This window comes from Beta vulgaris, chromosome 6, assembly GCF_026745355.1.
Source record: "Beta vulgaris subsp. vulgaris cultivar EL10 chromosome 6, EL10.2, whole genome shotgun sequence".
Lineage (NCBI taxonomy): Eukaryota > Viridiplantae > Streptophyta > Magnoliopsida > Caryophyllales > Amaranthaceae > Beta > Beta vulgaris.
In genome coordinates, this window is record NC_079207.1 from 11,482,091 (window position 1) to 11,490,472 (window position 8,382).

Below are 8,382 nucleotides of genomic sequence, written 5' to 3' on the forward strand. Positions count from 1 at the left end.
AATGATCGGGCACTTTTTTTGTTCTCTTTGCTATTAGGTGTATGTTATGCACATGTATAGGTCTATTTTGGTGTTGTAATTCTTTGTGGTTGTTGAATTTTATGATTCATGTTGTTATTGTGATTTTATTGTTTCAATTAAATGATTTGGGTCCTGTTTTTTTGCTATGTACATGTACAGGGGTGGCTTGGTGTTGTAATTCTTTGTGGTTGCTGAATTTTGTGATTCATGCTGCTTATTATTTCAATTGAATGACTGGGATTCTATTTTTTTGTTCTAACTTGTTGATTTGGGTATGTTATCTACATGTAAAGGGGTGGTTTGGTGTTTGTTTGAAAGTTGATCTCCTCTATGATGATGAAATTTTGAATAACATGTAGCTAGGCTAGACTCAGTTAATATGCCACCATCTAAATTAGGATCTTGCAGTTAGGAGGCAAAATATGGCTATGTGTTTCTGTCTAGAAATTGAGGGTGATCACAAATGTTGATGTGTGCTGAGAGACTTGATGTGCGCCCTAAGAAGGTACGCCTGAGCTCCGTTATCCGTACATCGGAATCCTGCAAAACAAGGTTAGCCTACCCCGGGGGTGGTCCAGGGATCGCCCCTCCGACACTCAAGTCAGTAAATGATTGAGGTAGAGAGAGAAAGGGATCAATGTAGAGAGAGATGCTCTGGGTTTGGCAGCTTAGAGTTGCTTACCTTTGTCTGATGAGACAACCCTTATTTATAGGGGATAGGAGCCCCAATAAATGAGGGTATTTTGGTCACCTCCAGCTGGTGGAGGGATGGCTTCCCTTGATATAGGGGTATTTTAGTAACTTTACCATAGGTGGGCTGGTCCAGGAAATGGGCCCAAAAACTATGAATTTGACTTTTTGTTGCATTTGCATGAAACTATATGTATCGAGAGGGTGTGATCCCCATTAATTACCTTAATGAAGAATGAGTTCAACAACTTTATATGCTTGCATGAAGTCATTATGGCCCAAGAATCACTAAGTGCCACCATTACATCACCCTTATCTCATGTTATGAGGCTATTCATTGTTATTTTTGCCATGATTATGCATGTGGATTATGGACTTTATGAGAGGACAAACCAAAAGTAAAAGATTTTGATTTTATAAAACTGTAAAATGGAAACCAAATGATAATACAAAAAGATATTCTTAATGCTACCATTTCATACACACTTTACAAAAAATTTACTTGTTTTTACAAAAAGTTTGTGCTACCTATCACTATTTTCTTTACTAGGCTAAGCATAAGAAAAATGTTTGCAAAAGGCCACCTTTAATTTATGATGAGGATATTGTTGGATGCTCAAAAGTTGTGTTATTGTTGTTGTCTTACTTTGCACACAGTCAATCCCATGATCTTGAAACAAAGTTGTGTTATTGTTATTGCTGCCTATTCTTGAGTGGCCTCTGTTTGGCTCTGACTTGCATTGGAATCAGGATCTGCCCCAAATATTATGTTCAAGTTTAATTCCTTGATTGTGTTAGTTACCAACTCATCTGGTAATTCAACATAAGTTGGTAGAAGACCCAATTGTCAAGCCTTTTCTTGCCTATGTGTGGGTTTTTTTTTGTAATTATTTCACTTTAATGACCTCAAGCATTACATACATCAAAATGTAACTATGTGTATGTAATCAACCTTGGATCATATACATTGTAGGCCTCTTCCACACTTGATACCAACTTTTCAACTAAATCTGGAAAAGTTTGGTGTTAAATTGATTGAATTGCTTTAAAAAAACCCTTAAGTCTAGCATGTTCAGATCAGGAGATTGAGCTTGTTGACATATGAGTCATCTGGCCCAATGTGAGGCCTTGCATTATCCTGTTGAATCCATATCTACTTGCATCCATTTGCTGGCCATTTCTATCTTATTGCTGGCAGCAATTTTATGATTAGCATCTCCCTAATTGTGTTCTTTGTGGTGCTTTGCTTGGTTTTTAGTTCTATTGTACCAACTGGTCTATTACAAGGCCATCTTTGATCGGCAATTTCCTCTATGAATGGGTAGATTCCCAACTTTCCATCCCAAATGATGTAACACCCCGATAATTCTCTCTTTCTAGAAAATACTTTTATAACAAATCTAGAGAATTACCCAGGCATTATCGCCCGTGTGATAACGTTTCGGCTTACTCAGAATGTTACAGCGGAAAACTTATTAAAACAAAAATCAACTTTATTAAACTTATGAAACCAAATGACAATGTCAAACTTAAACACACCAACTTAAACTATTGTCTGAAAAGATAAACTCCTAGAAACAACTTAAATAATACTAATGTCACAAAAGCCTCTCCATTCCAGATTCCCCAATGGTATAACACCAACCAAGCACATAACACACATAACTAATAATCATATAACATCACAAACTCCTTTTTATCTTAGAATTAACAAGTGTTCACACTTATCATTCAAGACTCCTTTAACAACGTCTTTTATTCTTTACTAACTTGCCTGTTGAACCTAGCCAATAGAAAACTGTATCTTTATATAGATATAGCTCATACTTACCAAATAAGATCCACAGTTCTTATAAGACAAATAGATGATACTCATGAATCTATGTAACACATGATTCAACATACTTACATTAATTCACTCACGAATTAATACATGAACTGAACTTATCTGTTTGCATCAAACTTCCATACAAACATACATACTCATAACTACTTCTAGTTTACATGTAGCACATAGGCAAAATATCATGTAAAACAATTTCAATAAAACATATATATGAACAACAAAGTCCTATACATGATACTAATAAATAAAAACATCCCTAAGGCATGTTTCTAAAATCATATAGCACAGTAGACTATGTACGTACCTTTATATACTAGCCTGTAGGCCACTTTTAAAACGTTAAAAGTCTCCTACGGAAGATTCTCCGCCTAAAAATTAATATAAACTAAAATCAATACTCTTAATTAAAAATACAGCAACTTTAAAATATTTAAAATCCCCTTTAAATATATTCAAAAGCTTATTTTAATATCAAAACTTCAATAACTTTTAATTCCTAGCATAGTACTACCATACTAGTAATTAAAAATCTTAAAACTCCATTAATAAAACTCTTTCTAAAATTCCAGCAACTTTTAAAATCATAAAACCTTCTTTAAACGTATATAAACATGTTTAAAATCATAATCTAAATCAATCTCTAGTATCTAATATGCTACTATGGTTTTATAGTAATTAAAACTCTAAAAATCCATGCTTTAATGATTAAAACTTCAATCTAAAATTAATAACAAATCGAAAATATTAATATTCAATATATAATATATATGAAGTCAATATATAAGAAAACGAGGAAACAAATCAAAAAGGAAAACGGAGAAAAATAGTGAAATACCGAAATCGCGAGTGAAATATGGCAGCAGAATTGCGAAACTTGCAGAGGCCATAACTGATAGAATAAGAATCGGAAATTAGTGATTCTTGAGCCTAAATTCAATAACTTTTTGAGATCTACAACTTTCAAGAAGGAAGTTTTGGCTAAAAATAAACGGAACTATGAGAAATCTGGCCAATCAGATTCGGGTGAGAGAAAAAAACGATGAAGGGAATAAAGAAACCATGAGGAGAGAGAATAGAAAGTGGCGAAATTATTGAGTGTGAGGAGAGAGAAAATAATCTTTGTGTGAAATAAAATAATTGGGTTTTAGGATATTTACATAAAGGCTAATCCTTTTAGGTTTAGGAAAAGATATAAGATTTAAAAAGATTTGATGACTAATAAGATGATCAACTTAGGACTTTAATCATCAATAGAACTCTTTTCCTTTTTATCCTTTTAGGAGTTTCGATTCCATTAAACTTCTTTTTAAATAAATACTTTTAATACTTAAAGCTTTTATTAAGACATGCTTAATTAAAACATTTTCAATTTTATTAAGCTATGAAAATATTTTTAGTTGACTTTTAAAAAAATAGTCAACCCTTTTTAAAAGTCAAATCATTTTCCAAACTCATTTGGATTTAAATATAACTACATAAATACCTTAATATATTTATGAAAATCCTTTAAAAATGTGGGGGATTACAAATGATTTGAGCTAAGTCCCTTATCCATGGCCTTACAATTGCACCCAAGAACATCACTGTGGTTATGAAAGCTTTTGATTGGCAAGCCTGTGTGGGTCTTACTTCCTCCTTTGACAGTAGGTAAAACTTTTGGGTTACCTTGCTTATAAAGTACCACTTTTTATCTATGTGCACCATGTTGTATAGATAACTAAATCTTGCCTTTTGTCTACCTATTTCTGGGATGCCGTGAGAAAGAATGAACTTCATTCTTTCAATCTTGTGCTTTGGATTTAATTTGGCTTTGCTTGAATTTGTGTGGCCCCTAAGTATTCTCCTCTTACGTAGTCTATAAACAGTGGAGGGACTAATTTCGAAAGCTAGGGTAAATGACCTAAGAGTGGTCCTTTGCTTTAGTGGAACGCCCCTCAATATGTATAATCTTGGGATTTCTACCACTACTGCCAGCTTATCTGTTTGTGACATTGACCTTTGCTCCAATTATTTTCTGATTTTTTGTAGTCTCCAAAGTCTTGCCAAAGTAGACCTGCTGACCACATATTTTTGTTGAATTGTTGTTAATTGATATCTTGGAAGAACCATGGCCTCATTTGCAGATGCAAAAAGGTCAATTTGTTACACAGGTTGGTACATTTGGTCTCTTACCTAGGTCGGTTTCTTGCTTTGTGAATTGGACATCACTTGCCAACTCTAACTCATGATCCTCTTTATTTTCAGAATCTGAGAAATAATAACATACCTCATCATCTTCTTCCTCCCTGATATGACTCATTTGGTCCTCAATAAGATGCAATTCATCAACAATTAGATGACCTTCTTGGATGTGTGCTGTTATGTGTTCTTGTGAATCCATTTTAAGATCTTGTAGCAACAATAATTCTTCTTCATCTATGTCCATGTAGTCCCCTTTCACATTCACCATGAGCCCAACTTCAAAAGTATCATCAATGGTCTGATTATGCTCTGTGTGCAAGTCGCATTGTTAATTTAAAAAAATTTATGAATAATTTTTTTGTAAAAAAACGTTGTTTCTTGGTGAGGTGTGTGCATGTCACAGTGAGAATTATTTATGAATGTTTGGTGAAAAATCAGATGGTTTCCTATGTCCCCTTTGCTTAAATATTGGCCGCAAATTTGTTTTTGGAGCCAAAGTTTAAATAAAATTAAAAATTTTCATTTTGGAGCCAAGTTTTAATGAAAAAGAGCGACTTGGCAGTTTTGTTTTTAAAAAAACGGGTACCCATATGCTCTTGGGGACCACTTCTTTTTCTTAACTTTGCCATTAAGTCTTCTAAATATGTGATCCCAACTTTTACTCTCTAGATGTATTAGTTTCTTCCAACTTTCTCTCTACGTCACTCATTAAAATCGAAGGAAGTATTACAAATATTAACATGTAAGATATTTGGATTTATATATTTACAAGATTTTATTTTTTTATACTTTTTACAAATAGGCTATTAGAGATATTAATGGTCAAATTCATGTATTGATAAATATGAAAGTCAAAATGTTGTAACTAAAAAAAAGCAGAGAAAGTATAATATACTACTACCTCCATTTCCTAAAAATATTCCTTGTTACTGTTCCTACAGATACCAAGGAGAATCCACTTGTGTGGGGTGGGGGTTGGGTAAAGTAGGAGAGAGAAAGGGGTTACGATAAATAAACAAATAAAGGGGGTTAAAGTAGGAGAGAGAAAGTGAGTAAAATTGAAATAATAATAATGTAATGGTGGACCATATGATAGGGACATGAGAGGGTATAAAGGGGAAAAAAAGTTCCAAATAAGGAATAAAGTAAAAGAGGGAAAATCTTTTGGAAACGCACTTAAACGGAAAGAGGAAAGATCTTTAGGAAACAGATGGAGTACCTTAAAAACATCTAGCATCTACTATTGTTACCTCTTGTTTGATTCGGATGGATTTTATATTAATTTTTTGGCGAAAGCCACGATTTGGGGCCAAAACTATCAGGTGGAGTTCAAAAATTAGAATATATACTTCCTCCGTTTTTTATTAATTGCAATATTTGAGTTTTCATGCTTATCATTGCACAAGTTTAACTATTGATATATTTAATTTATCTTTTAATAATTATAAAAAGTTGATGTATTGAAAGTATATGTTGAGACAAACATAATTAGATTTCACATGACTATATTATATGTTGCAATCAATAAGAAATGGAAGAAATACATTATATGGGTCATTGTTTGGAAAAAAAAAACTACCCAAACTCGCAAGAGGTAGCAATGGTTCATGTGAAATGTTTTAACATGCTGTAATTTTCCTAACAATAATTTGAAATGTTCATAATGCGATTATATAGTAGTGTCACATTTTTAAAAAAAGTTTTGTTACATAAATAATTATGCAATCTTTGAAGTACTCGAAAATTTGCTTAGACTTTAATTATATCAACCGAGCTGATCTTGCTACTCATAATTGAGCGATATTATTATGATGTACTATACTTGTATATAATAGGAAAATTTGTCAAAAAAAGAATTTAAATGTTCAACTTTGCGAGAAAAAATCTTTTAAAGCATTTTTTGGGAAAAAATACCACAAACTTATTTTATTTTTTTTACAAGATGAAACCTATTCCCATTTTCTGGTGTGGTTATTGAGATGTATAGGGGTGGTGCTGCAGTTATTGGAAATAGAGAGTTAAAGAAAGATAAAAAGGTCAGCGCCAGAATAGAGAAAAAACACACCGGAAAATGGGAATAGATATCTTCTTTTGCAAGAAAAATTAAATTCGTAGTTTCTTCTTGCAAAAAATGCTTTATAAGATTTTTTTTCGCAAAATTAAACTTGTAGAAGTTTTTTTAAGCAAATTTTCCTATATAATATTATGTGTTCTACTTCACAAGACTTTGTGCATATTATTTTTATATACATCTTTTTAACATTTGCACTAAAATTTTATAGGCGCTGTCAAGTTCAAGCGGACAAAGCCAGTTGCAAGTTCCACATACACAACAAACGATCATGCGGCCTAGGATGTTATATGAATCAGCGCCTTGGTGTTCTCATATTAATCCTGCTGAATATCCATTAACATTTCCACCATTTGCACTTGATGGCGGTAGTGTTCCAATTGAACGACCCATCCCTCAGGTCCAGTCTCAATTTCCATATACACCAAATTTGTGCCCTCCACAATTTCTCCCTGCTACTTTGACATCATCGTCTACAACTATTGTATTGCCTTCTGTCCCTTGTGCACCACAACTCACCTTCCCCATTGAGCCTCACAACCAACCACCGCCTTCTTGATGACGCTTTAGACAAAGTATATAATAACATCACATTTTGGTATTAAGAGTGAGTTTGCTGTTCTCAATCTATTATGTGTCATATGTGTGTTGTCAGGTGTGTGTGTATAAGTAAGATTGGTTATGTAATTGTGTGTTTCAGTTGCAGCACTTTGATATGCTTCATTCCTTAATGTATCACTTTGCTAATCTGCTAGATGTATATATAATAAATGTCATGTTTCTTGATGTTGCGAAAATGGCAGTTTTTTTTGGCTTTGTGGACTTTGACTCTTTGGCTTTTTTTATACTAGTTGTTGGCCCGTGCACTAGCGCAGACGGTCCCCCAAGGTAGCAATATTTAGTTATTAAAATTTAGGGAAATTTTCATTGGTAACCTTATAGTTTTGTTATATCTAACCGTTAATTCAGTAAATGCATATCGAAAATTCGAAATATTTGTGGAATTCAAATTGAGGGGCATCTAATTTTTTTGCAAATTTCGATCTCAAATTTGACTCATAAAAGGGCTAAATTGACCACAAAACCTTGATCGGGCTATTTTTTTGGCTCACGAAATAATGCATGTAAATCGATATATTTCTGGAATGCAAATTATTCCGAAAAAATGGCTCTGTCAAGGCTTTGGGGGTCATTTTAGCTCTTTTTTGGTCAAATTTGAGGTCGGAGTTTGCAAAAAATGATCAAATTCGCCTCAATTTGCAATCCATAAATATCTCAATTTGCGTGCATTGATTTAACAGTTAGATTTAACGGAAAAAGTCACGATTGAGAATTCAACAGAAGTACAAGGTCATTTTTGAGAATTCGAAAATCACAGGATTACCATTGGAAAACCGAAAAATTACAAGGTTACAAATGGGAATTTTTCTAAAATTTATAGTGTTGTATTTTGGACAAAGTATCTTAATTATTATTAGTTAATGTAATATTTTCCTCGTTCTTTAATAATTGCAACATGTAGCGATTGTGCATAGCATATATATATGCATATAATTTAGTGCAAGCCCCTTAA

General features: G+C 33.0%; 1 long non-coding RNA gene across 1 annotated transcript in view; it reads left to right on the plus strand.

Moving 5' to 3' along the window:
• Positions 1–7,529, plus strand: part of LOC125498392 (uncharacterized) — a 28,371-nt gene extending 20,842 nt beyond the window's left edge. Inside the window, exon 3 of the long non-coding RNA XR_008969841.1 lies at positions 7,021–7,529. This is a non-coding gene — a long non-coding RNA (uncharacterized LOC125498392). The remainder of the gene's footprint in view (positions 1–7,020) is intronic.
• Positions 7,530–8,382: the final 853 nt, after the last annotated feature.